The sequence below is a fragment of the Periplaneta americana genome, chromosome 12, assembly GCF_040183065.1.
Source record: "Periplaneta americana isolate PAMFEO1 chromosome 12, P.americana_PAMFEO1_priV1, whole genome shotgun sequence".
In the NCBI taxonomy this organism is placed as follows: Eukaryota; Metazoa; Arthropoda; class Insecta; order Blattodea; family Blattidae; genus Periplaneta; species Periplaneta americana.
The window spans coordinates 50251889-50265282 of NC_091128.1; the positions used below are offsets into that span (position 1 = coordinate 50251889).

The following is a 13394-nucleotide window of genomic DNA, read 5'->3' on the forward strand; positions in this document are numbered from 1 at the left end:
GGGACATGACAGTTAAGCGGTCGAGCTTGGAACTACAGTGCCATGTTGCCAATATGAACTACCACGCTGCCAGCTGATGGTAGCTAGCAATTTTCGTTAAGATGGATGACGTTAAAACATTCATTGACAATTGACGCAAAGGTAAGAAAACAATACAAAAATCTACAGAGAATCAAAGACGAAACGTGCCAATGCTAACATTGTGTGCACAATAAAGAGCTATTCAGCACTCACCATATGGAAACTGTAAGTTTGGCAACTCAACCATTGTTACCATAGCAACAGGCCTACCACGCTATGTGACATTCAGTTGTTTTTCTGATTGCAACGCTCCTGTCATGTCCCATCTTTCAAAAAAACAAGTATAGTATGGAGGATTGTGAGTTTCATAACGATTTAGAAAGATCATCATGTAATACATTGAATTACACGTTACAAGACGCTGAAAACCGAACTTCACTACAAGTAAAAACTTCTACAGCTAAATAAAACTGCAACATTCTATAAATTTTACTCACCAGCACTAGTAACACAAAAATGTGGACAGCCGCTCATTCACTTGCCGGGAACAGTTGAAAGTTCACACAAATAGTCGAAGGCCCATTCACAATGAAAATTAAACATAACCGTAACATAAACACAGAAGTTTGCGGCCAGGCTACCAAATGGGATCATTCACAATGATTCACATAAGCACTGACATAAACATTACCGTAAAACGTTGAAAGTTTGCAAACTCCAAACTTTCATGCTTATGTTTCCGTGATTTCCAAACAGAACACAATCGTGGAGCGCTGAAGTATATGACAGGATATGAGGAAATGGCGTCGTTATGTTTCCATGGTTACCAAGTATGTTTGCGGTTATGTTTATGTTCCCATCGTGAATGATGGTATGACTTCTTGATTTTACTGTAACGTTTATATTCTTAAGTTAACGCTTACGTTATGTTTAATTTTCATTGTGAATGAGCCAGTACGCTGCCATTCCCACAATGCCATATCAGCACACAGACCAATCTATCTAATAGTCTAAATAAAAAAATGTAGTATCTTAATTGAAAACAAAAATACAATACATACCAAATTTACCCCAAAAGAAAACTGTGAATTTAATGGGGGGGGGGCACTATGGCCCTGCACTGACCCTCTGGTGACGCATTCCCAAACCTACACCAGTTGACCACACTAAAGTTCTCTGTGTGCCCAGGTTTCGAGCAGGCAACCCCACTAGTCCCTAGGCCAGCATCCTCTATCTGCTATCAAGTGCAGTGACAATAGTTTCACAGGAAATCTGTCATGTATTAGCTATTTATTATTATTATACAGGTTTACAATGCACAAGAGCATCTTCCTGTGTCCACTGTTTTACACTTTTATCGTCTTCCTCCAGCTTTCTCTATCCTTCCATTCCCGGTCTTGTAATCCTCCTTTTTTTTTCTCCCCCCTCCCCCATTGCTTTCTTACCCCCATGTGTTTTGAGGTCTACCTCTTCCTCTCTTTCCCAATGGAGTCTATTCCAAAACTTTTCTTGGTAACCGTTCATCATCCATATGCTTCACATGTCAGTATATGTGTGTGTGGTTTTTATTTGTACAGTGTTACTATAAATGATCTTCCAGATTACAAACTTTAACTATCGTTAGGAGACGCTTAGAAACATATTGGTAACAATGGAAAGAGAAACAAATATTTTTTGTTATCCATTCGGTTAAATCACATGTGCTACTCTTAAATCAGCAAAAATGAGAAAACATGAAATTGGTAACAGAAACTCCAACAATTTTTTCACTGGAAAAAACGAAACAGAAAGAGAAACATTTGCTTCACAACCGTAAGTCACATGTGTTCAATGTGAGCTCCTTGTGTCACACGACACACATCAAGTCCGTAGTCAATTTCCTGCCATACACATTGTAGCATTGGACCATCCACCAGTGCAATGGCCTCTGTGATGCAGACACAAAGCTCCTCAATGGTAGGTGGTAATGTGGCTGATACACTTGTTGTTTTATAAAATCCCACAGAAAAAAATCACAAGGAGTGAGGTCGGGGGAACGTGGAGGCCAATGCAAATATTCTATATCTTCACGGCCAGCACGTCCAATCCATCTCCTTGGAAGTTGTGTATTCAGTTCGTTTCTGACATCTAAGTGGTAATGGGGTGTTGCCCCTTCCTGCTGAAAAATGAGACATTCGATGTCCTGTTCCAGTTGTGGAAGAAGCCATAACTGTAATATGTCAATGTACAAGTCACAGCTTGAGAGCGCTGTTCGACATTCCTAATATAGAACATAAGAATACAACAGTTAATATATAAAGTTCATCTGGAAGTTTAATATATCTAAACAGCTGACTGCTAAAATCAGCCGTCAGTTCCACATAGTTGAATTCACTAAGAACTACACTTTCCTGAGCTAGATTGTATTGTATTGTATTTATTAACATTCCATGCTATTCATACATTGCTTTACAGCTAGAATATGGAACAAGTCAAAAAACTTAATACTATTATAAAGTCTTAATTTATAGTCACAGTCTAGATGAAACATATACAGATGAGATTTACAATATAGTCTACTAGTACAACACATAGTTTTAGTATCAATTTCATGAAGCATTATTGAATGTCATGAATTCACCTACAGAATAGAAGGCGTGAGAAATTAGGTACTTCTTTAATTTGGCCCTAAATAATCTTATATTTTGAGTTTCATTCTTTATATCGATAGGGAGGCTATTAAAAATTTTTACTGCCATATAACACACTCCTTTTTGATAGCACAATAGACTTGCCAATAGAGTATGAAAGTCATTTTTTTGACGTGTATTTATGCTATGAACTGTTGAATTTGTTACAAAGTTTTCATGATTACATATGAGGAAAATTATTAATGAAAAAATATACTGACAAGACATGGGCATTATTTGTAGTTTTTTTAAAATAGTCCTACACGATTCCCTAGATTTGACACATACTATTATTCTAATTACTCTTTTTTGTAATAGAAATATGGTGTTACTATCTGTAGAATTTCCCCAGAATATTATTCCAAAAAGTCATTCCCGAGTGGAAGTATGCAAAGTATATTATCTTTTGCATAGATCTAATAGCAAAACAAGCTGAATTTAGTTTGGAGGTAATTTCTTTAATATGATTTTTGCAATTTAACACATTATCGATTTTTAAGCCAAGAAATTTAGTTGTTGTTTCTAATAGGGATCTATTGTTAATTATTGCGCTAGAAATTTGCGAGGTTGAATTTGGACAGGATTTAAATTGAATTATGTTAGTTTTGTTACAATTTAATACCAATTTATTGACTGAGAACCAGTCACATATTTTGAAAAGAATTTCTTCTGTTGAAGATTGGAATGTGTTGGAGTTATTGGCTGTAATTACTATACTTGTATCATCTGCAAATAATATGGGATGACCTATATCTTTTATTAGGGGGGCAAGATCATTTATAAACACTAGAAAAAGTAGGGGACCTAATATTGATCCTTGAGGAATTCCATTATTAATAGTTCCCCATGTCGAGGCAGATTTCATAGTTGTATTGATTTCAACTTTCTGTTTCCTATCTATGAGATATGAGTGAAACCATTGGTGTGCAACACATTTAATTCCATAATAATCTAATTTATCTAGCAGCATTTTATGATTTATACAGTCAAATGCTTTGGATAAATTACAGAAAATCCCTCCAACTTTTAATTTTTTATTAACTGCCTCCAGAATTTTGTCAGTTAAACTAAATGTTGCATTTTCTGTGCCTTTATTTTTCAAAGATTTTGGAGAATACTGGTAGAAGTGATATATGTCTGTAATTTTCTGGAGACGTTGTTTCTCCCTTTTTGAAGATAGGAATAACCACTGAATATTTTAATCTCTCGGGAAATATACCATTGAAGATTGAATAGTTACATAAATAACTTAATGGCCCAGCTACAATATGTGAACTCGCTTTTAATATTTTGCTTGTTTAGATCTTAGTACCAACATCATCAAAGGTGCCAGCAACAGCTGTCCCTACTGTATCTTCCTTATACTGTGCTAAGACAAGAAGTGGAGAGGGCTAAACAGAGGTGCGTACCTTCCACCATAGGCAGTAGAGCCACACTCTAAGCACATGAGATTATAAAAAAAACTCAAGAAAAAGATGTGTAGTATTCACAACTATGCACTCCAAACATTTTCTTCTCACCTTCTGGAGTATCAGCATCTCCATAATGTGTCTTCCTCACTGGATGATTTCCTAAGTTCTGCAACATATTCACATGCCTGTAATTGCCATCTTAAATAATCATTCTATTCTAATGTCATACCACCAACAATTAATAGTTTCAGGAGTCTCATTCCATTCAATACTGTTACAATTTTCGGTGTAGATGGCCTGGCCTTGCTATAATAAAACAGAACAGTAAGACAAGGGCTGGAAGAGTGATAATTAGAGGCATATAGCAGAGAAAGCTGAGGTACACATGCGCAACTGACACACAAAACAACAATACTTACTTAACTTACTTCCTCTTCTACCTAATGCTGTGCAGCAGGGGTTCTCTTCTTATCGATCAAAATATAATTTAATTGGGTAAAATTGTATACTGCGGAAGTTTGAATTATAAAGGTATGGTCACACATCGCTACTTTTGCAGCGCTGCAGTACAAAAAACTGCGCAATTCTCATACTGTGACATGTGAACAACGGCTGCCGAACCTGCTGCCCGCTACTTTTTCATGCTGCGCGCAGCTTAAAAGTAGCAACGTGTGAACAGGGTTCTCATGGTTGCAGCTGCAGGATTTTTGATATCAGTTTTGTTGAAACTTTTGCTGTGGTTGCGACCAGTGTCGCCACCCAAATGTGCGAATGATACTTTTATTGTTTGGATATATTTTAATGTTAGATATGATGAAAATAAATTATTTGTATCAGTTATTAAATACACAACACAGTCTGAGCATATTTGCTGATGATATAATTAATTTTTTTTAATTTTCTGTAGCGTAGTTTCAAACAGGAGGGTTGTCAACATTGATTACGTCAATATGCTGTTGGTTATCATGTAAGTATATAGGCGTTTTTAAAAGCTTTATAGTAAAAATAATGCAATTTCTGAATACTAGTTAGGACAGAAAAGAAAATAATAGATAAGTAAGCTTTCGCATGAGTTTCTTAATAATGCGAATATAACCACAAAATGTATATTGAGAAGTCAAAACGGAGCTGGAAACCTGCAGCATGACTGCGGCTGCAAAAGTAGCGCCTTGTGTGTGAACAGACTCGCAACCTCCAGTTGCAACTTTTGCAGCATCGGGTTGCACAGCACGAAAAGTAGTGTGCAGCACTTTTGGCTTACGTGTGAACACGACACACAACTTTTGCAGCTGCAGTACAAAAGTTGTGCAGCAAAAGTAGCGATGTGTGACCGTACCTTAATAATAAACAATATTATTATAACTCTAACTTCTGCAGCATAAAATTTTACCCAATTAATCAATTATATTAAAGTTATATAAAGGTATAATAAAACAGAATTGTGATGAATATTGCACGCGCATTTTTCTCCCCCCCCTAATTCATTAGGAACTGATTGTAAAATGGCATGAATAAATAAATGAATGAATGAATGACTAAATAAATAAATGAATGAGGTATACAAATTCAAAATATCATTCTGGTTGAATATGAACTGGAGTTACTAAGGGGTTTGCAAGGATAAAATTGTCTCGATATCCTAGAATATAAGGTTCCTTTAATCAAACTTTTCCATCCACCGATTCCTTGTCAGTGGCAGTATGTTCACATTAAGTACATTTTAGTACATTAAAATATTTATTTGTGATTTGAACAAATTTACAGAGAACACATGATTTATTTCTATCATCAATTTCAATATTTTCTTTTAATGCAATGAGTGGTAGCCTACTGTTTTCTAGCCCTACATATTTGCTTTATATTTTGCTGGATCGAAGATACCTATTTCAAGTCTCATCTCAAGTTCGGCATGCAGCTGATTGCAGTACTTCGTCGTTGTTGAAGCATAAGTTAGATGGAAAATCCTTCTTCACACATGCACATGCTGACAAATGAATAACCAAAACAGTCTTCCCAGATAATTCAGGATATTCTTCCTTAACACTGCACCAAAACTCTGTCAATGGTTTCTTCTGTAAAGTAGTCTGCAGTTTAGAGCCAGAAATGATACCAACAAATTTTTCATAGTTGCGAGACTTTTCTGAAGTTACAAAGGTACTCTTCACCCTGGAAATCTCTTACACTTTAGCATCTAGTTCTTCAGGAGACACGTCCGACAGACTCACACATAAAACAACAAGAAATTTCGTTATTTCATCATATAGCTCATCCAGCGAATAGGGATTATAAAGAATGGACACTTCGCGTCGGTACCTTTGATGTAGCCAGACTGATTTCAATGACCTTCAAGCCAGCTAGAGTGTGAGATTCTGCTTTCTCCCTAGAGTTGGCGCTGACATCACACCAGCTAGCAGTCAACACAGCGGAAATATAACACACATAATTAATACATCTAGGTACATTATGTACTCAAATAAAATAAATTGGATCCATAAAATAATAAATCCGTCATTAACTGTAATGTCTAGACTCTAGAGTTCCTTTATAATGAGAGTTGAGATGTTGACCCCAACAACAATTAAAATATGTAATGATTTGATAGCACTGAAAATGGAAAAACAAAACTCTTATGAGAAGTAAAACCATATACCTATATTATACTGTATTGTATACAAATATTAAACGAATTTTATAAGCTACATAATTTTATTTTTTTTTGGTAGGTTATTTTACGACGCTTTATCAACATCTTAGGTTATTTAGCGTCTGAATGAGATGAAGGTGATAATGCCAGTGAAATGAGTCCGGGGTCCAGCACCGAAAGTTACCCAGCATTTACATAATTTTATAATGTAGGCCTATTATATTATTTTATAATATAATTTATTATATCCGAAATATAAAAAATTATTATTACAACTAGTTCGTCACTGAGAAATAAGGAAAAGCTGTTAACTTGAATTTATTTGAAGCAAAGCGTTACTGGATTATGCAATAAGGTAGGCGATGTTTGAATCCTGTGTCTCAACTCTATTCTCAATTATTATCTTAGCCTATGCTCGATTACACTAACCTCTAGGGCTTGAAAGTAGAACTAAACGCTGGCACACAGAGAAATAGAACACAGGAAAATTCGCTCAGTGTCCATTCTTTATAATCCCTATTCACTGGCTCATCCAGCAATAACTGAGCTGATCCCAACTGATCACAGAATTCTTGAAATATTGAGAAACACTCCACAACACAGTTACAAACAGGGTTATTCTCTTGAATGCCAATAGGACAATATGTGTAGTTTTCCTTGTAGACCAGACTATTTTAATTTATTTCAGTAAAAATATGTTAAACATAACGAAGCCTCAAGAGCCAACACTTGTCATTCACACAATCTTGTAAAATCATTCACTTCGAATAGCTGAACTGATGCCTTCCCACGGGACAACCATCTGTGGAGGAGCAAAGTAAGGTGGATACTTTCCATTCTTCTTAAAAAGTCGGATATTCAGTACTCTTCATTACATGAATTTTATTATACTCATCAATTCATCAAGAATTTTCTTCAGAGGATATGACATTTTCTTACAGGAAGAATGCAGTGGTCAGTAGTGTCATTTTCTGCAAATTTCTTTATCCATGATACAGCACCACATAAAAATACCTCTTCTTTATTTGTACTGCTTTCTATAGAACTGTTTACAATTAGTACAGGACAGTCTTTTATTGGAGTCACTTCTGGCGAATGAGATGCAGCCTGCATGTCGGATTTTTCAGAAGGAGTGGTCAGAATCATTTCAAGTCGACTTGACATTCTTCTTCAGCCTCCAAACCTCAGTCATTGATGCGTCAGAACAAGCACTTATAATGAACTGTTTTTTTTATGCACAACAATTCACAGACTACAGAGAAGTTTTCAAGTGACCTTCTATAAAGAGCAGAATGACTAGTGTTGCCGATGTGTACCTCAATGAAATATCTGAGTCGCAATTGAAGAAATATACTATGTCGGCAATAGCAGAGCAAGTACTGTAAATTTAATAGCTAACCTTGTATACAAAGTAGTTGAACTCGTGTGTTGTGTTACGTATTTGCATGGAAATAAATGTTAAGGAAGGTAGACTTGGTTACAAAATGGCTGCAATGGCAACCCTTCAACAGATATCATTCAACTGGCAAGGAAACACTAATCAGAGCACTAATCCTCTGCACTAGCTTAGTGCGAATATTATACCAGATTTTTTTCGAGTTATTAAATTGCTTTCTTCCTCCATTATTCCCTACTGTAGCCTGGAGAGCACACTTTGCCCAACCCTGGTGCAGAGAGACCATCTTATTCCATCCACAACACTTGTCTTTGCTACATTCAATTTTCCATTCTCTCATGAGGACTTTTATTCCTTCTTCCCAAGTTTGTGGGGGATCTTCCTTTGGGTTTCTTTCCTTCTATTCTTGCTTGCCAGACCATTTTAGTATACCTTCTATTATTCATTCTGGCTACATGTCCGAACCATTACATTTTTAAACCCACATTTTTTTTTATAAGATAGGACTAACCTACATTCTTTGATTCCTGATATTTGTTTCAAAGAATAAAATATGCTATTCCATCTTGTAGCTCCTGGATGGCAAAGAGTATGTCCTAAGACCACATATATTTTCTCGGCCAATTTGGGATAATTTCCCATTTTCCATAAAACATTGCACTTATTTATAACAGTATTATGCATTTCTGACAACTTTGCATTATTCGGATTTTTCAATGCCTTATTGATATCAGTAATTAGTAGCACACAAATTCAGTTTATGCGCACTGCATCTTAAATGAGAAGGTACAGTAGATGAATATTTGGATTATTGATATCTGCACAAGATACATCAAGCATTGGATGAATAACACTTCTTCAGAAGTTTCATAATATTCAGTAACATAACATCTGTCAACCTTATACATTCTGTCTTTATCCCAAATTTACGGAATGCTTTTATGAAATTACTTCCACCATCTGGTAACAGTAGGTACAATTTTGCTAGCTGTAAGACCAAACTCATGAATTTCAGTAACTAATACTGTGATATGTCCATAACTATGGGTTCCTTGAAATCGAATACAGGATAAAGGGAATGACTTTCTCTGTAAATCATTTTTCATCCAGTGACCAGTAAGCCCCAAAAAAAACTCTTTGGTAATTTCTTAGTACCCAGTACTCGTTACATAGGCCAGTTTTACACCAATCCTAAACATAATTTAGTATAACTTGTTGCTTGTGGGCCATTCCAAACCCCGACCTTCAACCCTAAGGGCGCCAGCCTTATATACCAGTCAGTCAAGGCCTCCTGACAAATAAAAGCAATTGACAATAGATATCTCAGTCGTGACCTCATAAAATATCCTATCAATTGAATAATCGATCTTGCTACGTACAACATAATTATATTACATTATTATATTATTACCCATTTCAGCGAGTACTGACGACCACTGCAAAATACAATTTGGTCCAGGGAGCATTCTCTTTTGGCACAAGGATGATTTATGTAACATGTTTCTAAATTAGTCTTTTAAATACCGGTACATTCTTCATCTCAAACAACAGAAATAACTAAAATGCTCTCTCAATTATTATCACTCAATAAAAGAATTGTATTCCAATGGATACCATCCCATTGTGGAATCCTGGGAAACGAGAATGCAGATGCTTTAGCAAAGAAGGGCAGCACTGCTACTTACAGACCTGTTACTAAATCTACGTATTACTCTGTGAAGAGATTTATTAAATCTACATACTTAGACTTCAACAAACAAAATTTGATAACTCAATCCCAAGGGAAAAAATGGAACTCTCTGCATCAAAATCCACAGTTAATTCCCGATTTACCACGAAAATCGTCTGTAGCTGCATTTAGATTGGCAACAGGCCATGATTGTTTGGCCAAACACCTGCATAGAATTGGAATATATCAGTCCCCTAACTGCCCATTGTGCAACTCAAATCAAGAAATGGATTCGGAACACCTCAAAATCTGTGCTTCAGTGGCTAGTCATGATAATATCTTCGAAAAATATTGGAGTGCAAGAGGTCAAATGACTTTATTGTCAAACGCCTGGCATTAGAAAACAACAACAACATTCTTTAATAAACCACTGAAAAAGAAATGTGAATATAGGAAGTGGAGTGAGTACGAAATTATTATTATTTGGTAATTTCCTAGAAGACGGGCAAAATCCAACATGGCTGACGAAAACTACCAAAACGTTCTGCCAACTATGAAGTTCAAATGTCACCAGACATCACAAAATCAAAGATGGAAAATCAAACATATATTCATATTTTTAAAGAAGAACAAGCCCTTCAAAAAATGAAAATATGTTTAATTTTTCATCTTTGATTTTTATGCCGTTTGGTGGGATTCGAACTTCATAGTTGGTAGTACTTTTCTGGCAATTTCGTCCTCACTTTACCCCCACAAATCACTAAAACACAAAACAAAACAATAATTTATCATCTCATCAAACAAAATTCAATCCTCATTGACGTCTTCAATGACAACCACTTACTTCACTTCCATTATGACACAGGCTTTAAGGCAATCTAAACTTAAACCATGCAGCCAACAAAGAACTAAACCAACACTTTGTCGTACAGTCAAGTTCACATAAATAACCATGTATTGACACAAAATGAAATTCTCTTTGAACTCTTATTACACCTTAACTTGTACGGAAAATTCAGTAAATAATTCCTTGGAACCATAGGAACAGTTTTCTCCTCAACAATCGACACAATTCTTATTCACCAGCGAGAGAATAAACTAAAATCGACACAAAATTTAGTACTCTGTTCTATATTCACACATCTTTCACAGATATCATAAAATGACAAACTTTCAATAGCTTTGGCCATCAAACACAATATAACACCACTCACGTCAAACAACCAAGAACAACTTACTGACGTCATTATCCATTCAAAATTAACGAAAATTCTAGAACAAATGATGACAATCAAATCGAAGGAAAATCACAAAATGACAAACTTCCAATAGCTTTAGCCATCAAAACAATATAACACCACTCACGTCAAACAACCAAGAACAACTGACAACGTCATTACCCATTCAAAATTAACAAAAATTCAAGAACAAATGACAACTATAACCAATCAAATTGAACATCACGGCGACACCTCGCATAAAAACCTAGAACTAACAAATAAAAGTCACTAAAAATCACTAACATTTAACTCTAAAGTAAAAAAGTTGGTAATACTTAATACATCCAACCAGGTGCCCGTCTTCTATGAATTTACCTATTATTTTTTGGCGCATAATTTTTAGATTAGATTAGATTAGATTAGATTAGATTTATTTATTTAACCTGGTAGAGATAAGGCCGTCAGGCCTTCTCTGCCCCTCTACCAGGGGATTACAACTATAACATGAACAATAAGATTACAATTAATATTAAATTTACAATTACAATTACAATAAAAATTAAAGTACGACAAGAATAATTTTTACGTAAATAACGACAAATAAAAAGGAATTATTAGCAAGTACGTACACTGCGTTTGTCAAATGCGCATCACCATGCTTTCCAAAAGAGTGCCCGACACCCCGACTTATATTTTATGTGTTCTTTCTTGCTTTAGGGGGCTCCTAAAACCCCTCTTGGGGACTTGGCCCCCAAACCTTCGTGCAATTAATTTATAGTAATTAACCGGTCCATCACATTTGAGTTGAAGGTACGAATTACATTTTATAATGTGTTCTTTCTTGTTTTAGAGGGCGGAGCCCCCTAAAAACCCCTGTTGGGGACTTAGTCCTCAAACCCTCATGCAATTAATTTATAGTAGCCTAATAAACCGGTCCATCACCTTTGGGTTGAAGGTACGACTTATATTTTATGATTTGTTCTTTCTTGCTTTAGGCCACTTGGCCCCCAAACCTTCATGCAATTAATTTATAGTAATTAACCGGTCCATCATATTTGGGTTGAAGGTACGAGTTATATTTTATAATGTCTTTCTTGTTTTAGGAGGCTCCGCCCCCTAAAAACCCCTGTTGGGGACTTGGCCCCCAAACCTTCATGCAATTAATTTATAGTAATTAACCGGTCCATCACCTTTGGGTTGAAGGTACGAGTAACATTTTATAATGCCCCCTAAAAACCCCTTTTGGGGACTTGGTCTGTATCTGTGTAACCGATCCGTTATCACAAAAATAGTATCATCACATCATACGTTACCATGGAAATCACATTAGTTAGGCCAAAATTGACATAAGTAACGAGTACCGGGTACTAGGAAAATACCAACTCTTCTTGCATCCGGACCAAATATCGGTGGTTGTGCAAATTATTTTTAACCTTTTCCAATACCTCTTTTGCAGTAAACATTTGGTTAACATAGATGTCATTTATTTTACGACGGCTCATGAGTTTCACTGCAACTATTAAAAATATCAGAAAATCTCAATTAGTAGGCCTATTCACAATAGTAGCCTAGCTAGGCATGGTGAACTAACCTCAAACATGAAATACCAATTTACATAGTAATTTATACCAACATGAAATTCGTAAGTTTTATTTTTCATACTAGCTTTAATATTATATACGTATCTTACATTATTTATACATATTATAGGCTATGCATTAATTACCAACTAGTCCTAAATAATTACGTACTTACCTCACATTTAGTTGGGACAAAATTATCCCCATGCATCGTCATGATATATTTCCAGCGTAAATCTTCCTCTTTAAGGAATATAAATACAGTGACTTTCGAACCAGTTAAATAATTGCCTTTAGAAGCAGGTACGCAATATTTACGTGACATATTTGTATATTCACATGTAAATATTCGAATAACAAACCCGTTCATTCGCATGAAGTAAATACCAGTGTTGCCAACTCGATTCTTAAAAACCCGCTGTGAAGCAGTGCAGAAACCGCTAAATTGTTATATTGTTAATGTAAAATTATATCATTTTGCCGCTGTGTGTGCCAAAAATACCCGCTAAATCCCTATATCAGCTATGCAAATGTCATAAATTTTACCCGCTAAACTACAACAGAAAAACGCTGGATCTAGCGGGAAAACCGCCGAATTGGATACACTGGTAAATACCAGTAAGGATCCCACTGGCAGTGCATGAGATGGCCGCGCATGCGCAGTTAGTAATCTTACAACCTGCTCTTGGCTAACTCACATGGTCGATGATCCTGCCCCGAGCCTCTCGTATATATTATTGTTAAATATTGAAACCCAAATTACACTACCGCAAATTTCTTCAA

The 13394-nt window shown here is 35.7% G+C and overlaps 1 long non-coding RNA gene across 2 annotated transcripts; it reads right to left on the bottom strand.

Moving 5' to 3' along the window:
* Positions 1–395: 395 nt before the first annotated feature.
* LOC138710401 (uncharacterized) lies at positions 396–13021 on the bottom strand. Of its 2 annotated transcripts, none has more exons than XR_011335222.1 (3): positions 12787–13021; positions 4211–4408; positions 396–2230 (listed from the first exon to the last, which is right to left on the bottom strand). It is a non-coding gene; the product is annotated as an uncharacterized lncRNA (long non-coding RNA). The 2 variants fall into 2 exon arrangements; XR_011335221.1 differs by having other exon boundaries at positions 4211–4268; positions 12787–13011.
* Positions 13022–13394: the final 373 nt, after the last annotated feature.